This window comes from Anomaloglossus baeobatrachus, chromosome 3 (genome assembly GCF_048569485.1).
Source record: "Anomaloglossus baeobatrachus isolate aAnoBae1 chromosome 3, aAnoBae1.hap1, whole genome shotgun sequence".
NCBI classification, from domain to species: Eukaryota; Metazoa; Chordata; class Amphibia; order Anura; family Aromobatidae; genus Anomaloglossus; species Anomaloglossus baeobatrachus.
The window spans coordinates 515,806,612-515,831,552 of NC_134355.1; positions in this window are offsets into that span (position 1 = coordinate 515,806,612).

Consider the following 24,941-nt stretch of genomic DNA (forward strand, 5'->3'; position numbering starts at 1 on the left):
GCTTATAAAAGTTTGACATTTGCTTTGTGTATTTTTAGTTTCAAAGATATCCACAATCACCTGTAGTGAGTTTAACCCATTACTGCAAATTTGTCTGCTGTATTACTGCATCGGCTTTTCACTAAGCTATAGCATTGCTCAGGAAATCCATTGTGTTTTGATCCTCCCTGCTTCTTTCTGTGGTCTGAATCCTGGTTATTTGTTCTGCTGACAGTATTTAGCTTTCCATGAGCAGCTCCAGTTGTTGTGTACTCAGCGCAGCATCACTTGTTCAGTTATTCACTTACTCGCCTCTCCTCCGTTACTCCAGATGATGCATTATGCACAGGCATTTCTTTTTGTATTGTCTATAAAATCTTTCTAGTTTTCAATTCAGTTGTTCCTAATAGACAAAACACATGGGAAGGCAATGTAAGGATTCGGTGAAGTACAGAAACCTATATAGAGGTGAAAGGATTATTACCAAAATCACAATTTGATATTATAATGATCTCTATAAGTATTTAATATTTGCGCCAATATAACTTCGTTTTAAATCTTCCCAGACTTGCACATATCACCCCCCCAAAAAAATTCTATTTGCCCTACAGATGCCATTGGAACTACAGTACAGACCAAAAGTTTGGACACACCTTCTCATCTCTAGAACAACTGTTAAAAGGAGACTTTGTGCAGCAGGCCTTCATGGTAAAATAGCTGCTAGGAAACCCCTGCTAAGGACAGGCAGCAAGCAGAAGAGACTTGTTTGGGCTAAAGAACACAAAGAATGGACATTAGACCAGTGGAAATCTATGCTTTGGTCTGATGAGTCCAAATTTGAGATCTTTGGATCCAACCACCCTGTCTTTGTAGAAAAAGGTGAACGGATGGGCTCTACATGGCTGGTTCCCACCGTGAAGCATGGAGGAGGAGGTGTGATGGTGTGGGGGTGCTTTGCTGGTGATACTGTTAGGGATTTATTCAAAGTTGAAGGCATACAGAACCAGCATGCCTACCATAGCATCTTGCAGCAGCATGCTATTCCATCTGGTTTGCGTTTAGTTGGACCATCGTTTAATTTTTAACAGGACAATGACCCACAAACACACCTCCAGTCTGTGTAAGGGCTATTTGACTAAGAAGGAGAGTGATGGGTGCTACGCCAGATGACCTGGTCTCCACAGTCACCAGACCTGAACCCAATCGAGATGGTTTGGGGTGAGCTGGACTGCAGAGTGAAGGCAAAAGGGCCAACAAGTGCTAAGCATCTCTGGGAATTCCTTCAAGACTGTTGGAAAACCATTTCCTGTGACTACCTCTTTAAGCTCATCAAGAGAATGCCAAGCGTGTGCAAACCAGTAATCAAAGCAAAAGGTGGCTACTTTGAAGAACCTAGAATATAAGACATATTTTCAGTTGTTTCACACTTTTTTAAGTATTTCATTCCACATGTTTTAATTCATAGTTTTGATGCCTTCAATGTGAATCTACAATTTTCAGAGTCCTGAAAATAAAGAAAACTCTTTGAATGAGGTGTGTCCAAACTTTTGGTCTGTACTGTATGTTACTGTACTTCCAGTGCTCCTGGGTGAAAATGCAATGTGCAGTGTCTCTCAGCTCTGGTTTTTGTTTAGAACAGAGCTAATTCTGTGAAGGATGATATCATGGAAAGACTAGTGTATCACAGTGCAAAGCACATGCTAGAAAGCAGCAGTGTCTGCTGGAATAAAAAGGGGAGCAATATATACTGTAAGATGGGGCTATGAATAGAGAAGCTGAAATGAAGATGTAGTGCAGGATGGAGCTCTATATAGAGGAGGATGAAAAGAGAGATTTACTGCAGAATGTAGTTATACATATAGGGGCTAAAAGGAGTGATATGCTGCCAGATGGAGCTCTAATAAAAAGGGGCTAAAAAGAGTTAACCTGTTTATTGCCTGCTGAGAGGTGAATGATATGAAACCGCAAATGCTGCTTTGTTGATTCATACACTGATGAGCAAAACGGTAACAATATTTTGAACTTTTGCATTTAGGCTCCATATCTCACTATCCACTATAGCTTTGAATGTGAAACTACCTCTTATAGACAATCATCTTTGCTATCGCATACATAAATTTAACTGGCAACTTTTTTGCATATGATTAAGTATGCAGATTCTTGTCATATCACTGCATTGTTACTGTTTTGTGCCTAATAATATAAATTTGTATTTTTATTATTTTTTTAGTATTTTGTATATCCACTTTGGCAATCAACAATGCCTGAATCCTTCTGGGCTTGCTTTTGATCAGGTTCAAGACTGTCTTGACTGAAAACTGATCACAGGCCTCTGCTACATGTTCTCAATGTTGGTGCATACTGGTCAACTCACTTGGATATATCTACAGCTTTTGTTTCAACTCTACCCACAAGTGTTTGATTGATTGAGATCTGGTGACTGTGCAGGCCAATTCAGCATCTCTACTTCCTTATCATTGAACCATTTTTTCGCCTGACTCAACTTTTGCTTTGTGTCATTGTCCTGCTGAATTGTTCTTTTTATATCCATAGTACTTGAGTGTACTAAATAACTCAAGGGATACTCATATATAGCTCAGCATTGAGACCACCATCGATGCTGGTCAAATATCTAATGCCTCTGGCTGTGAAACAACCCAATATTATCATGCTTCCTCCACCGAACTTGACAGTTCCTTCAATTTATTCATCCATTAGCCCTTCTTTCCCTTTTTTTCTTCCAAACCCATTTGCACCTATTAGAGCCTAGCTTATTGACTTTCTTCTCATCACTTCAAATCCCCCATTTCCAATCTTCTGCTGTGCCTTTTTCTTACTTTTTTGCAAAGTCGAACAGATGCTTCTTATAACATTATTGAAGTTGAGGATTCTTCACTTTTTTTCAGGCCACCATTTCAGACTTGTGTAATGTGCATCGCATGGTGCTTGCATGGACGTCTGTGATCTCACTATTATGAAGAATATGAGCCAACTTCACTGCCGCATTTGTCACGCCAAAACTGATAGACCTTGAGATGAGCCGACTTGTTGACTTCAATATTTTGCCTCGACAGTCAACTCTTGGCTTTTGAATGGAAATGTAATTTTTGCTGGAAAATGTAATTTTAGTAGATAAGAATATGACTAGAGATGAGTGAACCTTAGGATCGAGGCTCGGAATTTGGGCTTGGAAAATGACGTGAGAATCCCTGTTGTGAGTATCGGGGTGTGGTTCTGTCTGATGCCCCGCATTGTCCGCGCTGCGGATGTGTTTGTCTCAAATTTGACTTACAGTCAGCATTCTAAGCTGTATTGTTCACGGAGAATATAAAAAACAAACACTGCCCACACACCTATGGAAGAGCTTTGCTATGGCGATACTCACCACAGGGGTTTTCACGTTATTTTCCGAGCTCGAACCCTTTACCTCGAGCTTAAGGTTTGCTTATCTCTAAATATGACTATCAATTCAGCTAGTTGATACTGGATGCATAGAGAGGCAAATAGAGATGAAAAAAGACATAAACATACAAGGAAGAATTGACTTTATATTAAAAATAAGTATATATTTATTGTGCTAGGTGAAAAATAATGATTGTGGGAGCAACCCTTTAAAGAGTAGTTATCGGGAATCTCTTTTACACTGTTCACAGACCATGTAAGCCTGCCTCATCAGTGGTCACAGGTCAGTTCATGGTAAAATTAAAAATGATGCAAATTTTTAAATCAAATATAACACCTGATTAATCAAGGATTACATTTTCAAATGCTATTGTTCAATTGTTCTAAACACTAAAGAGGGGATAAAAAGAAGAAGAGAAAATCCCGGCTTTCAGGAAAATGACATTGATTACTTTGGGTTATTTAACCTTATGCTTAACCTTATTTTTTCATTTTTTTTTCTTCTTAGTGTGCCTTTACAATACACTACATGCATTTCTTGATTTACTCTAGGGACTGCAGTACCAGCAGACAGCTGAGTTAACAAATTCAATTCTCTCTGTGTTTATCTATGGTAGATGTGAGCAGCATGGCAGCGAGCAGTGACCCAGCTGATGCTTTTGTAGCACTGGGACCAACAAGCAGCAAATCTCCTTCTGCGGTGACCAAGCAGAGTGGTAATACTTGATGTGACAAGTGACTTGCTAACTGAAGCCTGAAGAAAGCAGAAGAATAAACTAACAGAACAGATTGCATTTCAGGGTTCCCCTTCCTGAAGAAAATATTCATCTTAAAACAGCTTTTACTGTGTTCATACAATTTAATTTTAGTTTGAAAGGGTTGTATCAAAATCATAAATGCGTAAAATTGCAAAATGTCTGTAAAAACAAACAACTTTACAATTTACTCCTTATTAAACATCCTCTCTGTTCTCAAGAAAAAAAAATAATTTTCAGAGTACAGCTCATTATCTACTGTAGGTTACCAACTTCCCTGCAGTCTCAACATGGCCATTTAGCTAGGTATGACGCATTGCATGCACTTTATGCTTTAGATCTGGCTTGCACCACACTAAAGTTGGTTGGATCACTGGATCTGACCAGCATCGGTTGCCCTGCACTTCTCTCATGCATCACGGTAGAGCATGCAGTTCAAACCAGGAGCGCAACCAAGCCGCTGATCTGTACTGTTAATGTTTAGAAGCTCTCCCATCAAAGCTTCTAAAGATACCAACTTGAGAACACTTCTTTAACCTTAAAAAAATTATATACATTTCTAGAAATATAGGGGACAAATGTACAATAATAAGAGGGGATTTTTCCACAAGAAATAGTTAGCCTTATGCTTTGGGAGGTCCTGACAATTGCCACTGTATAGTCTTGCAAAAACTCTTTTAACCTGCAATGGGTGAAAGATGGGTTTTGTTTTCATTAACTATATGTAGGGCCCCATAAGCAGTTTGCACAAATGATTGTTGCAGAAAAGGCTGTAAAGTTTAATCTTTCCATTCATAGAGAGAGCAAACCTTATAGCCAGTAGCATAACTAGAGTCCAATAGGATCTCATGCAAAGTATGGGTCTGGGCTCCCTCCCCAAACGTTGGTCAGATGTATGGGTCTTTGTTGTGTTCTAAATCCTCTAAAGACCCTTCACTACATAGTAATGTCCCCCTTCCTGTAGTAATGCCTCTCATCCTGGGCCACATCCTGGTAAATATGTTCCCCATCCTTGTAAATATGTCCCCTTTCTGGCATTTAAGTTCCCCAACCTGGTATAGATCCTATGCCCTATCCTTGCATATATTTTCCCCATCCTGGTAGATATGCCCCCCATCCTGATATACTGTAGATGTCCTTATCCTGGTATATATGTTCCCCATCCTGGTATATATGTTCCTCATCCTGGTATATTTGTCCCCAAATGTTGGTATATATGTTCCATATCCTGGTATATATATCCCACATCTTGGCATATATGTCCCCCATCATGAAACATATGTCCCCATCCTGGGCACATCATTGCATATATATGTCCTCATCCTGGGACTATCCTGGTATATATGTCCTTTTCTGGTATATATGACCTTATCCTGGGCCAATCGTGGTATATATGGTCCCCATTCCTGGTATATATGGTCCCCGTCCTGATTTATATGTCCATTTCTTCAGCCCCTTCCTGGTATATACTGTCCCCATTCTGTCTCAAAAACAAATAGAACCAAAAAATAACATTCCACTCACCTCCCTTTGGCTCCCATCCCATGTAGCATCCTACTCTGTACCCAGCTGACATTAATGTGCACATCATGGCGCATGACATCACTGTACATACATGCCGACATCACCTGCTGTTTGGCATAGCTGAAAGATCCAGGGCCACATAGAAAACATTTGATTGGGTTCCCACACAACATGCTGGTGATTTTGATACAGATTTTTGCAGTGCAAAGAAGATGGGACATATGCTGTATGTTTCGGATAATAGGATGTACCTTACAATAAGGGGCACTTTGCACACTGCGACATCGCAGGTGCGATGTCGGTGGGGTCAAATTGAAAATGACGCACTTCCGGCATCGCATGCGACATCGCAGTGTGTAAAAAGGCTGGATGATACGATTAACGAGCGCAAAAGCGTCGTAATCGTATCATCGGTGCAGCGTCGGCGTAATCCATGATTACGCTGACGCAATGGTCCGATGTTGTTCCTCGCTCCTGCGGCTGCACACATCGCTGTGTGTGAAGTCGCAGGAGCGAGGAACGTCTCCTACCGGCCTCACTGCGGCTTCCGTAGGATATGCGGAAGGAAGGAGGTGGGCAGGATGTTTACATCCTGCTCATCTCCGCCCCTCCGCTCTGATTGGCCGCCTGCCGTGTGACGTCGCAGTGACGCCGCACGACCCGCCCCCTTAACAAGGAGGCGAGTCGCCGGCCACAATGACGTCGCACGGCAGGTGAGTGTGTGTGTGAAGCTGGCGTAGCGATAACTTTCGCTACGCCAGCTATCACCACATATCGCTGCTGCGACGGGGGCGGGCACTATCGCACTCGGCATCGCAGCATCGGCCTGCGATGTCGCAGTGTGCAAAGTGCCCCTAAGACACACCTAAGATTTAGATATACATTTATGATCAAAAGAGTAACAATATTTTGAACTTTTGAATTTCAGGCTCTATATCCCATAATCCACTAAAGTTTTGAAAGTGAGACTACCTTCATTTTATAGACAATCATCTTGGTTATATCATATATAAATTTAACTTGCAACTATTTGGCATATGATTAATTATGCAGATTCTTGTCATGTCACTGCATTGTTACTGTTTTGTTTCTGATGGAGAAAAAAATCTTTTTCTTCCTGTGTACTACAAATTACAACCTGTTCTCACACTTATTAATATTTCAGTGTGTTAATAGGTTGATAACCAAGCGAAAGGTCACTGGTTCGAATTGAGGAGCAGTCATGAAGGAGATTTCCCAAGAAAAGATAAACAGCAACATTTAGCTCTTTGATAGCGATCTTTCGGCCAAGAAACTTGCCAGACTGCATCATGTGAGTTCCATGATAGTGGGAAGAATATAAAATTATGTTCGTTCATCCATTTAAAAGCAAAGAGGTGGACGACCATGCAAAATATAGGTGTCGCGGGCGGGGGCCAGTCCTCTGTCACGGGGGCTGCTCGGGGGATAACGCTCGGGTCCGGTACCATCTCCTTGGTGGCTCAAGTGGGGCCGGACCCGGGGCTCGAAAAGGGGAAAGTGAAAGTGAAAAGGGGGATTGAATTTTGGGTAAAGTTCTGATTGTCCGTGACGCCACCCGTGGTGTGCGGTGAGGTAACGGAGCACCACCGCTGCCGGTTAAAGGATCCCGGGGATGGTGGTGGGCAGAAAGGTGGTGATTTCCCTCCACGGGTAGGGTGTTGGTGTCCCAGGACCCCGGTGAAGTGGTTGGTGCAGGGAGGAGAAGGGACCGCCTGGGAGGCGTGTGCCAAGTAGACCGGGGGATGTTGTTACTCACATTTCGCTTTGCAAGAATCTCACACAGAGTCAGGAATTAACCAGGAATTACCGGTGTACGTAAGTCCTCGGCGGGTGTTATTCGGATACCACCTCGGTACAGCAGGCCCCTTTTCTTGCTCTGCAGCTAGAAACCTCTTTCTCCTTCCCTGTTCTCCACTCTCTCTCTTTACTCCTCCTCAGCTGGGAACAGGGAGCCCACTCCCCTGCAGTGATCCGGGTCCTCTCTTGGTACCGGCGAGCCACTACCCTGCCCAGGTCACCTCAGGTCCCTTCCTCACGCTTTCCTCCTCCACAGCAGCTGGGAGCTTTCACACTCCGGTCTGCTCTGTTCACTCTCCTCTCACACACTACTCCAGCCCCTCCCCTGCAGCTCAGTTTAGCTCCTACAGTGGGGGGAGGGGTGTGTCTGCAGAACTGTACCAGTGTGGGATCAGATTACCAAGGAGGATTAACCCTGGGACTACCTGGCTTTGCCAGGGCGTCATATAGGCGTCAACAAGTCGGCTCATCACAAGGTCTATCAGTTCTGGTGCAAGAAACTTGGCAGTGGAGGTGGCTCGTGTGTGTCATAATAGTGAGATCACAGATGTCCATGCAAGCCCATATGTATAATGGACCAGATAGAGCAAGCGTATGCTCTGTCTTGCACTATTTTCGGGTCCATATGCTTTCTGCAGGCGGATGCCCAGACGTAGTAGACTACGTTTGGGTGTCCGCCTGCAAAAATCAAAAACACCCGAAAGTGGTGCAAGACAGAGTATACGCTTGCTCTGTCTGCTCCATTATACACAATGGCCCTGTCAGCGCATACGTCCGAAAAAAGTTTTGTGGGGGTAGGGGCGGGATTTTGGATGTATACCCCAACGGAGCCACTGAAATGCAATGTGAAAGGGGCCTAAGATATATTGAAGCATTCCACAGCTATTACTACATAATATGACACTGGTCAGAATTGAAAAATGTCTCTTGATTTGGTAGATGACAATAGACTTGGAGGTGAAAGGTTTAATGTAGCTTCTTTTTAGATAGAGATTAGAAAAAACAACTGTAGTGGTGTAAAAAAAAAGTTGAAATTTTTGCGCAAACGATTTCTGTATTTTTGCTTTTTTGACCCAATTCTGATGCAAAGCTCCAATAAACTTCCAATATGTATTTAAGATAGGTTTGTATGGCGTTATAGTTTTACAAAGGATTTTCCAAATCAAAAAGAAATCATGATCTTGAGTGATATCTTGAAGTTACGTCTCAATTGGGGTTGTTTTCTAATATGCTAAAGGTACCAGGGAAAATCTGCCAGTTTTCTCTCTGAATACAGAGTGATAAGCAACAAACCTACTTTTTGCTTCCGATAAAAAGGATATTCCGAGGTCTACATGTTGTCATTTTGTTCCTCTTCTTTGTTCCTTCTGTAGTATTCAATTACACTTCTTATCTTTATTTCCAGACATTATAACTATACTGCGGTAGAAAAAGTGGCTTTTAAAATCTGCCGTCTGAAAGCTGAATGCCAAGAGAAGCTACTTAAAAAATGGCTTGAAGCAAAACTGACTGAATTGGCTGGCCATATTGAAAATTATTTCACAGGACAGCAGCATGATACAACATGCTATTTTTTTGCTTTCAGTATTTTATTTGTTTCGCTAATAGTCTTATGCCCTTTCCTCAGAATTAGCCGGAGGGCTTCTTTTTTGCATTAACCAACCATTTGATCTGTGATTGGATGTTAATTCTTAGGATTATTTTAAGTAATCGGCAATGATGGGTGATATAATTGGTTACTTCAAGTGACCTGATGCTACTTTATGTCATAGATAGGGATTCCCAGTAATGGTAAATTAGCCCCTTTAGAGGGACGGATTTACTGTGATTTAGCTTAGCATTCTGCCCAGGTTACACAAGGCTATGTTAGAAGTTTTTATATGGTTGTGCTCATTAGAGATGAGCAAAGCGATTTAATGCAAATGGAGTTTGCAAGAATTTTTACAGAACAGATAATGGATGGGGTCACTTGAAAAATTACATCTGAAAAATATACATACACCAAGTATAAAAGTATTCTTTATTAACACATTAAAATATTTTACCCATAGAGAACAAACATATAGTTGTATCAAGAATATGTATAAATATATATCAGACTAATATAATGGTCCAAATCACGTATGTTAGGTTCTAAATTAAGTATAGATACAGTAACGGTCCTAATTATAGTCGTTAAAGAGCAAACATTTTTATTATTATTATCCAATTCTCAGAGCCACTTCTCTCTACCAACCCTTAAATACACACAAATGAATATGGTTTCTCCCATCTAATGGGGTTGCCATAAACTATATCCCGCCAGTTATTGTTTCTTCGCTTATCTCCAGTAACCATGTTCGTTGATATTATAATAGGGAAAAAATTAATGATTAATTTTTTCCCTATTATAATATGATGAGGAAAGAAAAAAAATAACTGGCGGGATTGAGTTTATGGCAACCCCATTATATGGGGGAAACCATATTCACATGTGTATTTAGGGGATAGTAGGGAGAAGTGGCTCTGAGAATTGGATAATAATAAAAAATGTTTGCTCTTTAACAACTATATTTAGGACCATTACTGTATCTATACTTAATTTAGAGCCTAACATACGTGATTTGGACCTCCTAGCCATAGAGAGAAGGAAGAGAAAGCCAAAAAAGACTGAAGAAAAAATACTTGTAATATTTGACAGCAAAGCAGTGAAAAAGATAAGTGTACAAGGAACAGTCTGTTGGTTACCACCTGGTAACATTTACCATATGTTGAAGGTTAAGGCTATGTGTCCACGGTAGAATGTACCTGCGGACTTTTCTGCCTGAAAATCCGCGACTTTCGCGGCAAATCCGCACCCGCGGATTTGCCGCGGATTTACCGCGGATTTTGATGCGGATTTTTTTTTTTTTTTCCCATTCTATACCCAAATCCGCACCAAAATCCGCAACAAACAATTGACATGCTGCAGATTTTTCCGCATCAAAATCCGCGGCAAATCCGCAGCGGAAAAATCCGCAGCATGGACACAGCATTTCCAAAATGCCATTGAAATGGCTTGGAAGTGCCGCTGCTGCAGATTTTCGGCAAATCCGCGGTAAATCCGCGGCAAATTCGCAGCGTGGGCACATAGCCTTAGAGTACTTTTGAATCCAGAGCAATCAAATTTCTTAAAATTTTGTAAAGCTGATGAATTCAGATTTCAAAAGTTTAGCTTGGTACTCATGTTATGGGCTCAATATTAGAGATGAGCAAATCCGAGGTTCTGTGTTTGTACCAAAAACAAACTTTAGTGAAAAATGAGTTTGGGTTCGGAGTTCAGAAACCTTCCTTATTAAAACAACTCACTTGAACATCGCTGTGCTTGGGTACGCTAAGTGCTCGGTCCAGTGCAAGCCGCTTGCAGTTTTTGAATGGCTTGCACTGGGGGGGAAAAGCGTTATCAGATGTAGTGTACACTAAACAACAAAAAAGAAAAACCCTGCCCACTTGCAGCAGGAAGTGATTTGTTTATGGATAGCTGCATGTGGGCCGAGCCCGGAAATACCCACTTAGCCTGGTCTCGGCCAAACTGATTCAAAAGATGTCATGCATAAACGGCGAATGTATTGCCATACATAAGAGTCACAAACACCATTAAACATAAGATTTAAAAACATATATTTTATTGAAAATCAGTCATGTCGCCACCTCGCTGGCTTCCGCAGCTGCCAGCACCTTGAGCATCGGGTATCAACCACCGTTAGTATCCCTGATGGTGGTTTTGCTTGCTTTCCACGTCCGGCGGCTGGAAGTCACATGTCACAAGGTTTGGTCACATGATCTGCGTACCGCAATGTCCAGTCATCCTTTAGCAGTAAATTTGAAATCTCTCCTCGCCGGCTCTACATTTTTCTGGCTTTAAATACCTTGTTCCTATTACCCACACTCATTCATACACTATCTCTCCCTGAGGAAGTTAGACGATGAAACGCGCGTCGGTATAAGGCAGGCGACTTGCACAGACCCTGTATTAGGTATTTACTACTTTACTATATTGTTCCCCTTTGTGAACTCTGATATAGTTTTTTGTTGATGGCATTTTTCTGAACATTTATCCAAATAACCACTATACTGACATCAGTCAATTAGAGCACAAGTTATTTCACTAGTATATATTACATTTATTATTATTTGATTATTGACATACTCTTTTGACTAATATTTCAGGTATACTTTTCTACTCTGTTCATTCATTTTCTTGGCCACATTTAACTAATTATTAGATAGCTTAATAAGTAGCTTTCTACTACCTTCAGTGGTCCCCCGTTATTTAATCACTTTTTGTTTCTGCCTTAACTTGAGTGACCCTGTTCCTACAAGCATATTGTTCCCAGTAATTATAAATTGTATTTGAAATAAAAAAAATAATCTTAAAAAAACCTCTTTTACATTTTTTCAATAAAATATGTTTTTAAATCTCATGTTTAATGGTCTTAAAGGGAATCTGTCAGAAAGAGCAACCGCCAGACCACATATAGGGGTATGAAGGGATTTGATTTGTACATCAACGGACACCTTTTTAGCGTTTATCTTTTACTGCATTTCAAAGTCAGTAGCATTTTTATTCATAGGGAAATTAGGTGTTAAGTACTTAGGTCAGGACAGAGCATTTTCTGAGCCTCTACCTTGCCATATTATTTCTCTGCTCAGCACCAGTCTCTTTAGCTTGATTGATAATTTACTGTTTGTGTGATGTCAGGTGCCAGCCAAGGAATTCAGACAGTGAGTCAAGTTAAGGTAAAGAGGCTGGTGATAGGTTGGGAGCCAATTTCGGGAGTCACTGGCTTTTTAAGTGTTCTATGATACCCAGAGCACTTAACACCTCAGTTACATTTGAATGAAAATATTAATGACTTAGGAATGCAGCAACAATAAGAATATATAAAGGTGTTGACGGATTTACAATTCAAATACCTACATCCTCATATATATCTGAAAGTGGGGTTAAGGGGAGTTGATCTCACTGACAGACTATTTTCCCCCCTTTACGCCTAAGCCTGGTTTTCACCTTCATGAGCAGGCCATTTTTTTCAATTCTGACCAGTATCACTTTCACAAGCTATAACTCATCAATGCTTTAAAAGATCCTGGTGATTTTGAGACTGTTTTTTTCAAGACTTAAGGTACTTCATGATAGTGGTAAATTGAAGACAATAGTTTTTGCTTTTATTTGTAAAAATATCGGAAATTTAGTAAAAATGTTGATAATTTCTCAATTTTCAAACTTGTGTCACACAAAATAGTTAATACATATTTCCCACATGTCTTCTTTATATCAGCAACATTTTTGAAAAATATTTTTTGTTAGGAAGCTAGAAGGGTTCAAAGTTTATAAGCAATTTTTCATTTTTTTCAACAAAGTTTACTTTCTTGTAAGACCTTATGTAGAATCTGGCAACTCTTACTAGGGCTAGGCTCAGGTGAGCTCGGCTATCCTGAGCTAATTCGATCCATAGCAGGATTGCTCATCTCTACTTATTACGGAGTGTCAACATGGAAAGCTCAAAAATGGTACTCCTACTCAATACAAAGAAGACAAAGAGATTAACTACTGCCAGGTATGACCGGGACTCATTTGAGATGGACGGTGACGAACTGTAAGTTGTAAGGACTTCAACTTACTCGGATCAATGATTACTCAAGATGCCATGATGACACCTGAACTGAATACGAGAATACCCATGGACAAATCAACAATAAAGTCACTGAGAAAAGGTCATTAGATTGAGGAACATTTCACTGGTGACAAAGACACGGTTCATACATAGTTTTGTCTTTTCTGTAGTAACATATGGATGCGAAACCTGAACAATAAAGAAACAACACAGAAGAATTAACACCTTAGAAATGTGGTGCTGGAGGATGTTATCAATACTATGGACGGCAAAAGGAACAAACAAATCAATTTTGGAACAAATCAAGTCAGACACGTCTCTCAAAGCAAGGATCACCAAGATATGACTTGCCTACTTTGGACACATCACATGAAGAGAGCAATCACTGCAGAAGGACATCCTGGTAGGAAAATTAGAAGGAACAAGGTGAAGAGTAGAGATGAGCCACCCCCCTAGTGTTCGAGTTCAGTTCGGTTCATCGAACGGCGGGTGTGTTCGTCGAACGTTCGACGAACGTTCGACGAACACCTTCGAACCCCATTGAAAACAATGGCAGGTAAACACAAACACATACAAACAAATAGAAAACACCTTCTAAGGTGTCCAAAAGGTGACAAACAACTCAGAAGACACCACAAACACATGGAAAAGTGACAAGTACATATACTCATGCTGAAAGAAAAGAGCTAGAAGAGTAAAAGGAGGAGAAGACACAGAAATAGGCATGTAATGCCCTTCTAAAATCATGTAAAACACAGCAGGTGGACTCCAACAAGAGTCTCCATTTTTTCCAAAAATTTGGCCACAGACACCACTTAAGTGGCATCAATTGTCCCACAGTTGCAAACTTAAAATGTTGATTTGTTCATCTTGATGAATATTAGTCTGTCTACATTGTCACTGGACAGACGTGTGCGCTTATCTGTCAGCACAACCCCAGCAGCACTGAATACACGTTCCGAGAGAACGCTGGCTGCAGGACATGACAAGATCTCCAAGGCATAAGTGGCGAGCTCAGGCCATTTGTCCAGATTGGAAGCCCAAAATGAGAAAGGCTCCAGTTGCACAGCCATGGCATCGATATTCACTTGCAGATACTCCTGTATTATCCTCTCCAGGTGTTGACTATGTGTCAGACTTTTTCTGTCTTGTGGCTTTGCAAAGTATGGTCAAAAAAATCAATGAAACGATTCCATAAAATTGCTGTTACCACCAGATATGGTGTTGCTGGTACGGTTTGAGTGATGATGACTCGACAGTCCCATGGTTGGCAAGTTAGAACTGTGAGATTCACTCTGTGCACCACTGGTGATTAGTGGAAAAGCCAATCTCATATTGTGTAACAGCTTCTGCTGATACTCCTGCATATGTGCGTCCCTTTCTATGGCTGGAATTATTTCAGCAAATTTTGACTTGTACCGGGGATCTAAGAGTGTGGCAACCCAGTAGTCAGCATTGCTTCAAATTGTCAAAGGGTCATGTTGTAGGTAGTGCAGCAAGAAGGCGCTCATGTGTCTTGCGCATCCAGGAGGAAAAAAGTCCACACTATGTTGGTGGCGGCGAGGTGAGAATCATGCTTCCTTCCTCTGCCCTCTCCCCCCAACCTCGCACAACAGAAATGTGATCAAGGTCTCCCTCATCTGCTGAGTCTTCCATGCTCATCGCCAGTTCATCCTCCATTTCTTCCTGGGCTCCTGCACCTTTCTCAACAGTTTGGCTACTAACATGCGCCCTTGTTAATCCCTCTCCCCCACCGTCCCATCCCTGCCGCCTTGGTACTGCTGACCGTCTGGATCTTGTAGATCTTGGTATCGCTTCCGCATATGAATCCTCCTGTACTTCCTCCCCTTCCTCTTGTCCCAACACCTGACTTCGAATACTGTTTAGAGTGTGCTCCAGCATGAAAATTAATGGAATTGTTATGCTGATAATGACATCATCAGTGCTAAACATCTTCGTCGCCATGTCGAAACTGTGCAGAAGGGTGCATAGGTCCTTGATCTGAGACCACTCCAGCAGCGGGATCTGCCCCACATCTGTATCTCGTTGGCCCAGACTATATATCATAACGTATTGCACCAGGGCTCGGCGGTGTTGCCACCGTCGCTGCAACATGTGTAGAGTCGAATTCCAGCATGTCAGCACATCGCATTTCAGGCGGTGAACCGGCAGGCCGAAAGACTTCTGGAGCAATGCAAGTAGGTCAGCTGCGGGGTGTGAACGGCAGAAGTGAGCACATAGTGACCGTACCCTCTGGAGAAGCCCATGTAGGCCGGGATAGTGGGTTAAAAATTGCTGGACAACAAGGTTCAACACGTGAGCCATACAAGGCATGTGTGTCACATTGCCCCGGCGAAGGGCCGCACCTAGGTTTGCAGCATTGTCGCACATGGCCTTCCCTGGCTGCAGGTTGAGTGGAGACAACCATTGATGAAACTCGGTTTCCAGAGCTGACCACAACTCCTCAGCTGTGTGACTCACATTTCCCAGACATTTCAACGTAAAGACCGCCTAATGCCGTTGAGCTCTGCTGCCAGCATAGTAAGGAGGTGTGCAGGCTCCTTGTGCGCAGTTACAACGCGGGTGGTCTGACCAGACTGGCTTTGGGTGGAGGTCTAGGACCCAGATGAGATGTAAGAGGCTGAAGCAGTTGAGGAACTTCTACATACAGAGGATTGACACACAACTCGTGGGGATGGCAAGACTTGTACAGCAGACCCTTCTCCATCTCTCACCAAAGTTACCCAGTGCCCAATCAGCGACATGTAACACCCCTGTCCACGCTTACTGGTCCAAGAATCTGTGGTGAAATGCACCCTGTTACACACAGAGTTTCTCAAGGAAGCGGTGATATTGTGTGCGACATGCCGGTGTAGCGCAGGCACACCTTTCTCTGAGAAGTAGTGGCAACTGGGCATCTGGTACCGGGGCACTGCGACGGACATAAAGTCTTGAAAATCCTGTGTGTCCACCAGGCGGAAAGGTAGCATTTCTTTAGCCAACAGCTTGCAGATGCTGAAAGTCAACCTCTTAGCTTTGTCATGGCCAGGAGGAAATGGTCTTTTACTTGTCCACATCTGAGGGACCGAGGGCTGGCTGCTGTGCTGAGACGGCATTGAGTAGGGTGTCCCAGGCAAACTGCTGGTCTGTGATGAAGGTGCAGGCGGAGACATAATGTTGTTTTCATCCAAAGGTGGTGCTCTCGATGTCAGAGAGAGCTCAACACCAGCAGCTGTTTCCACTTCCAAAACAACTGACAACCTGACAATCACACTGCCTGTTGCGGTTAATAAGGTGGAAGGTCTGCGTCCAAAACCTTGTGTGACTGCTGTCCCCACAGTCACAGAGGATGAAGAGCACACAAATGCACTTGAAGGGGAAGACGGTGGTTGGCCCGCTCCGCTAGGCCGCATTGTAGCACAGTGAGCTTTCCACTGTGACTTATGCTTCATATCCATGTGACGGTTCATGGATGAAGTACTCAAACTACTAAGTTTTTGGCCTCTACTTAGAGATTGGCGACAAATCTTACAGATGACATGAGTTGGGTGATCCTTTGCAATGTCAAAAAAAGACCAGGTTAGGCAAGGTTTAGAGCCCATGCAACCTGCAGAGCCACCACGACTTCTGCTCAGAGGCAGAGTTGTGGCTGAGGATGCAGTTTTTGACGTGCTTCCAGTACTCTGTCTTTGTCCATAAAGGCGCAACCGAACCTCGTCGTCATTAACATCCTCCTCCACCTCCTCTGCTGACCTCATTGAGTGCCTGACTGTGGGTTGACAGTAAGTGGGATCTACAACCTCATCATCACCCTGTGTGTTCTCACTCCTCTCATCCTCAGAGCCAACCTCTTCCTGCCTTGACCGAATAGTCAAGTTGTCGTTCCAATCACGTATCTGAGTCTCATCATCATCACCATGTTACTCATTGTCTCCACCAAGAGGAGTTACAGTTTGGTAATGAGGGTCTACATTATGCTCAGAACCTTCTTTGTCTGGGCCTAGATACGACTCACAAAGCTTCTGGGCATCAGTGCAGATCATTTACTTGTCTGGACTAACTGGAGCTTTGGAGCAGACCTCTGATTCCCAGGCTATAGTGTGACTGAACAGCTCTGCAGACTCCACCATCTCTATTACCCCATACTCAGCATGGCAGGTGGAGACTTGAGAGCTGGTAGGAAGAAAGTGCAATTCGGGTGACACCTCAGAGGACTGGCGTATTTGTCATGTTGATGAAGTTGAAGTGGAGGAGAGGCCACTTGATGGAGCACTTGAGATCCATTCAAGCACCTGCTCTTTTGGTGCCTCATCTACATTTGGTAGCGATGGTCGTGTCCATAAGAAAGGGATTATATCAGATTGTCCACGGAAAGAAGTAGACATCTTATTTTGGCTGGAATATGGTATTTCTTCAGCAGATGTTACTGTTGCTTTACCACCTACCCCACGGACACAAACTTTTTTTTCCCTTTCCAACACACCTGTTCCCCTTTCCACCAGCATCTGGCCTTTTGCCACTCATTTTGTATGTGAACAAATTGACAACTGTTTGTTGCAGTTAAAAATTGGCTACTACAGATGGAGAGGTGAAGTAGCTTTCTTGACAGCAGTGGTACGCCACTGACTATCACACACTGATACTATGCCCAAGGGATTGCCTGGACTAGCTACAGTTAAAAATTGTCCAGCAGAAATGGAGAAGTGGGCTATGTTTGTGGAAAGCAGTGGTACGTCACTGAGTATTACACACACTGATACTATGCCCCAAGGAATTGTCTGCACTTTTTGCAGTTAAAAATTGGCTAGTAGAAATGGAGAGGTAGGGTAGCTTTCTTGACAGCAGTGGTAGGTCACTGACTATCACACACACTGATTCTATGCCCCAAAGAATTGCCTGGACTGCTAGTAGAAATGGAGAGGTGGGGTAGCTTTCTTGACAGCAGTGGTACGTCACTGACTATCACACACACTGATACTATGCCCCAAAGAATTGCCTGGACTACCTGAAGTTAAATATTGGGTAGTAGAAATGGAGAGGTGGGGTAGCTTTCTTGACAGCAGGGGTAGGTCACTGACTATCACACACACTGATACTATGCCCCAAAGAATTGCCTGCACTTTTTGCAGTTACAAATTGTCTAGCAGAAATGGAGAACTGGGCTATGTTTGTGGAAAGCAATGGTAGGTCACTGACTATCACACACACTGATACTATGCCCCAAAGAATTGCCTGGACTACCTGCAGTTAAAAATTGGCTAGTAGAAATGGAGAGGTGGGGTAGCTTTTTTGACAGCAGTGGTAGGTCACTGACTATCACACACACTGATACTATGCTCCAAAGAGTTGCATGGACTACCTGCAGTTAAAAATTGGCTAGTACAAATGGAGAGGTGGGGTAGCTTTCTTGACAGCAGTGCTATGCCACTGACTATCACATACACTGATACTATGCCCCAAGGAATTGCCTGAGCTGATTTAGACAGACGCTGTGAAAAACCCTTGCACAGCGCTGGCACAGACCTGCCTAGCAAAAATGGCTATGCACTGCTCTAATCTAGCCCAGAAAAGGGCTGAAATTACAAGTAGTCCCTAATCCCTGTAGATTGCACTGAATACGTGTAGAGCACCCACAGCAGCAGCAGCAGCGGGAGCGGTGACTGACACACACCCGCAGCACTAAGATAATGGCGGCGATGAGGAAAATGGCCAGGTATTATAGGGCAAGGACATGTGACATGCACAGCCAATGAAATATACCCTTGCTTGTCTGGCAAAAATCCACTTTGCTGTGTGTGTGTTTGTGATTGGCTGACAGCCTGGCCCGCCCCACAGGACGCGCAGTTAGAAAAAAAAATGGCGATTACCATTCTTTCAGCACTCAGCAGCAGCACTGATCTAAACCCTGTCCCCCCCGCACACTATACGCTGAATTGGGATAATATCATTATTAACAGTGACTGACAGTATTACAGTGAAAAGCCAGCTAGTAACTAGCTACATTTTTGGTGATCGAACCGTTATTGAACAGTAACTGGAACGGTCAAACGTTAAGCAAATCGTTCGAGTTCGTCGAATTTGAAATTGGCGAACGGTTCGATACGAACACCGCTCATCTCTAGTGAAGAGGAAGACCAGCAACCCAATGGCTTGATACTATTAAGATAATGGCAGAAAATACCCTGGTGGACCAATCTAGATTTGCAACCAAATTGATCTTCCTATAGAGCGTTCATTCATCATAGTTGCCATGGCTCGAGATAGAGCTGATGGCAGTTAAAAGAAAAGAAAGAACATGATGCTTACTTCATTATCTCATTACACAAAACAATTGTAATTTGCTAATTAAATATATTTATATTTAGGGTTTTATTTACACATCTAGTTATTTATTATTTTCAAAGAACCCTTTTAAACTCTAATTTATGGACAACATACAGTAGTTGAGTGAAAGTTACTAGCAGCTTGTTAAATGTCATTAAAGCTGGTTTAAAAAGGCAAAGGCAGAAATATTAGTCACTCTTGAGAACTGAGCAGATGTAGATCTGAGATGGCAGGATGTTTGAAACAAGTAACTCATACATAGTAAATGCAGAATCACAATGACATTTAAATATATAAAAATAGTTAGGAATTTCACACTTCCCATGCACCCACAATGTATCGTGATTTTTAAAGAATTAATTTTCATAAAATCTTCTAGAAAAGAAACGCTCTAGTGCTTATCATTGATGAAACCACTTCCACAGATAAGAACACCAAAGATGAAGAAAGCACAAATGTGTTTAGACATTTCTGCTTCCTTGATGTGCTGAGATGGGCTTTGCAAAAGGAAAAAATAAAGTCTTACTTGATGTACTATATCAACACGATATGAATCTTTTCCAAACATACTAATAATAGATCATTAACCACGTACCCCATGGACTGGCATTACCTAAAAGTTAATTATTTTTAAATGACCCTTCATAATAATGAAATCTTCAACTTTGTTAAGGCTACATTATGTTGAAGGGCTGAATTAATTACTATATATTTATTTAAAATCCCATCTCTTGAAAGGGCAGTTGAATACATTTCATATACCCCCTCTGCTTACATTAGTAGTACTACTCCTATGTATAAGGATAGCAATTTTGATAACTTTAGCACTAGATATACAACTCTGTAGCCTGGAGGCAGAATATTCCTTTAGGGCTCATGCAGACTACTGGGTTTTTGGTATATGCACTATCCATCAAAAAAATAACATACATCACACTAGGACCAATGTTATTCAATGAGGAAAATAATTGCAGCATGCACGATTTGCCTCTGAGAATCGGATGGTACTCGACCATTCATGTCTATGGGTTTGTGAAAATAATTGGACCAAAATCTGAAGACATACTGTATGTGTGTGGACTGTGTTCCATGTACTGATGAAATGAAGAAGATGAGGAAACTTTTATTTTATTATTCTCCACATCCAAGAAAAACTGATCAGACTTTGATCAAACTACAATGAAATTAGTCAGAGTCTGATTAGGATAATCAAACTGTTTTTCTCGATAGACGAAAATATGGTTGTGTGAACTCAGCCATAAAGGGGGTATCCACCTCAAAAAAATATCTTTGTGTTTTAATTTAAAATACTTCCAGCTTACTTATATACTTTCATCATCAAATGTTCATCCTGATGTCACCTCTAGTACTGGATCTAGCATCTCCATTTCTGACTAGGTTCCAACTCATGTGAAAGATTGATGTTTCTACACAGGATCTCATTTGTGCTGTATATGATGGGGTTGGATGACTAGTTTAAAGAGTTGTCCACTACTAGGACCACCTCTTTTGATTCCACATGTTTCCCCCAGATAAAATAAAAAAGCCTATACCTATACTTCCCTCCAAGGCTGTAGCGGTTCCAGAGGTGCTGGAGGTGCTACTTGCTGTGTCAAACATAAGCTGTAAGTAGAGATGCCAGGACTGTAGACATTTCATAGTAAAAGGGTGAAAAAAAGACACATGTTCATCAAGTCTAACCTTATTTCCATGAGTCTTCACCTCCTAGTGGTTTGGAGATTTACAATATAGCTCAGTGAATACAGACCTTTCATGAATAGATGTAGACCAGTAGCATATCTAACAGGTGGACAGAGGGGGCAGTTGCCAATAGACCACGATCACAGGGGCCAATTTGGAGCTAATACCAATGTTATCTATGTTGGTACGAGCAGCATGCTGATATACTTAGTATCCGCGGTATAGCAGGAAAACATGATTTCCCTGCACTGCCTCTCTCTGTTCTATAGACTGCAGGGCTCTTTAAGACTCTAGGTATAGAGGACAGCTGGATGATAGCGCACATACAGGACATCGGAGTCTCAGTGTAGTGGCATCATTGTGCAGTGCTGGGACTGTGACATCTTATGCATGTGATAACTGCACGTTGAGACTCACCAGGACCCTGGATCCTGGATTAGGTGAGAATATGATGTTTTTTTATTCTTATTTTTTTATGCAGAACAGGAAACATATATACCATGATGGGGACGTATATAGCAGGATGGATAACATATATACTAGGAAGGCGCTGAGGATTGGGACATATATACCATGATGGGGATAAATATTCAAGGATGGATAACAGATATACCAGGATAGGCACAGGATGGGAACAGATAAACCAGAATAGGGGACAAATTAACTTAGGTTGGACCAGGGTGGGGAACATATATATATATATATATATATATATATATATATATATATATAGATAGATAGATAGATAGATAGATAGATAGATAGATATATTGTGAGGTAGCAACCACCAATGTTGTGGATGGTCGCAGTGGAGAAGGATCCCCTGTGATATTGAACTGAAGGTGTGACTGTGGGACCTGTAGTTCCACAGAACTTGGGTTGTAATTAAGGGTTAGGTTCTCTTTAAACTGTGACCAGTGTGATGGACAGAGCTGGAGAATCACATAGCTCCACCTGTGGGTGTATTCGGTTGGGTTTAAGAGACTGTTAGTTTTAGAAACAGGGGGAAGCCTGAGAGTGCTGCACATGGAGCTGTGTGCTGGAGATCTCAGTCTGTGTGAAGACTAAAGAGAGACTCCTGGAAATCACTCCAGGTGAGGACTGGGGAAAAGACTGCAGCCTGGCTGGAGAGGGCTGGAGGCTGCAGGAAGCAACCACAGTGACTTGTGTTCGCTGGCTGGAACCAGAGTGTGGAGAATCCACCATGGACATTTAATTGGACTGGAAGCCCACGGTATGTGGCTGTTATATTTTCCTTTAAGCCAGGAGAGGCTTTGTTACATTTTGTTTAGCAGTTTATGTTGAGTATAATAAATAAACTGCTGCGTTTTATAAGAGACGATGATACCTATTTTGTCTAAGCTGCCTAGCACCGCTGCAAGCGAGTGAAACCCCCTGCTTGCGGTAAGCAACGTTTACTATATATATATATATATATATATATATATATATAATCAGAATGGGGATATACAGGGCCGGATTATAGGCGGGGCAGGCGGGGCTTCAGCCCAGGGGCCCCCACCACAAGAGCTTCTGAGGGGGCCCCCACCACCATCAGTGTGAGCGCCATTTTATTAAGGTTCAGGACCACACTGTACCTTTAAGAGAATTTCAATCCGGCCATCACTATGCTGCAGACACGCCCACTGCATGCTGTGTGGGCTGAGTCTGCAAGGATGACGTCACCGCGCTGCTGCTTCTTCGTGCCGTACAGGAGCTTGTGGGAGGACCGGAGCAGAGGCCTCGGTGGATGATGGTGAGTGACGTCATCCATCATGGTGCCGGGCAGGAGGCTGCAGTGAGGAGGGAGCAGGACGGGATTTCATAGTGTCAGCGGCAGCTCTGCCGGCAGGACCAGTGTGAGTTATTGCAGGAGTGTGACCTGCTGCAGATCAGGTCGGGCTGTCAGTGCCGGGTCATCGGCCTCATCCCTCCCCTGCAATAACTCACACTGATCTTCAGCAGAGACATCACTACACAGAATCCTGCACTGATCACATCTGAGCCTGCAGCACACATTACACTATGTGGCCCATATTACATATAGAATATGTGAGGTGCTGTAGGCCCAGGTGTGATCAGTGCAGGGCATTGTATATCTGTGTATATACCACATCCAGTGTACAGAGTAGTGTGATATACTGTGTACATTATATATCACATCCAGTGTACAGAGCAGTGTGATATACTGTGTACATGGTATATCACATCCAGTGTACGGAGTAGTGTGATATACTGTGTACATTATATATCACATCCAGTGTACAGAGTAGTGTGATATACTGTGTACATTATATATCACATCCAGTGTACAGAGTAGTGTGATATACTGTGTACATTATATATCACATCCAGTGTACAGAGTAGTGTGATATACTGTGTACATTATATATCACATCCAGTGTACAGAGTAGTGTGATATACTGTGTACATTATATATCACATCCAGTGTACAGAGTAGTGTGATATACTGTGTACATTATATATCACATCCAGTGTACAGAGTAGTGTGATATACTGTGTACATTATATATCACATCCAGTGTACAGAGTAGTGTGATATACTGTGTACATTATATATCACATCCAGTGTACAGAGCAGTGTGATATACTGTGTACATTATATATCACATCCAGTGTACAGAGCAGTGTGATATACTGTGTACATGGTATATCACATCCAGTGTACGGAGTAGTGTGATATACTGTGTACATGGGATACCACATCCAGTGTACAGAGCAGTGTGATATACTGTGTACATGGTATACCACATCCAGTGTACAGAGTAGTGTGATATACTGTGTACACGGGATACCACATCCAGTGTACGGAGTAGTGTGATATACTGTGTACATGGGATACCACATCCAGTGTACAGAGCAGTGTGATATACTGTGTACATGGTATACCACATCCAGTGTACAGAGTAGTGTGATATACTGTGTACATGGGATACCACATCCAGTGTACAGAGTAGTGTGATATACTGTGTACATGGGATACCACATCCAGTGTACAGAGCAGTGTGATATACTGTGTACATGGTATACCACATCCAGTGTACAGAGTAGTGTGATATACTGTGTACATGGGATACCACATCCAGTGTACAGAGTAGTGTGATATACTGTGTACATGGTATACCACATCCAGTGTACAGAGCAGTGTGATATACTGTGTACATGGGATACCACATCCAGTGTACAGAGTAGTGTGATATACTGTGTACATGGTATACCACATCCAGTGTACAGAGCAGTGTGATATACTGTGTACATGGTATACCACATCCAGTGTACAGAGCAGTGTGATATACTGTGTACACACATCAGATGACATATAATGTGTATATTGTATAACATCTGGTGTCTGTATCACAGTAAACCCGGTCAAATGACGGGGCCCTGAGCTGCCGGGGGGCCCAATCGCGGTGGCAGGAGTGGCGTACCGCTAGTCAGGGGGCCCAGTGCTAGCGCTGTCACCAGCCTCCCCCCCGCCGAGGATCCCACTTTCAATTGTATCGGCATCGCAGTTGCCGATACAATTGAGAGCAATGATGAGATTGGGCGGCTCTCTCTCATGATTCTCCTCACTGTCTCTGTTGGCGCTCTGACAGCTCTGCAGCGGAGCTCGGTGACGTCATCACTGCGCGCCTGCTGATAGGTCGAACGACAGCAATGGACGCGCCGAGGAGACCGGAGCAGCGGGGGAACGAGGAGAAATGAGTATGTACAATCACTGTGGCCAGACGACCATGGGGGTACATTAAATGATATGGCGGCTGTACACTACATGAGGATG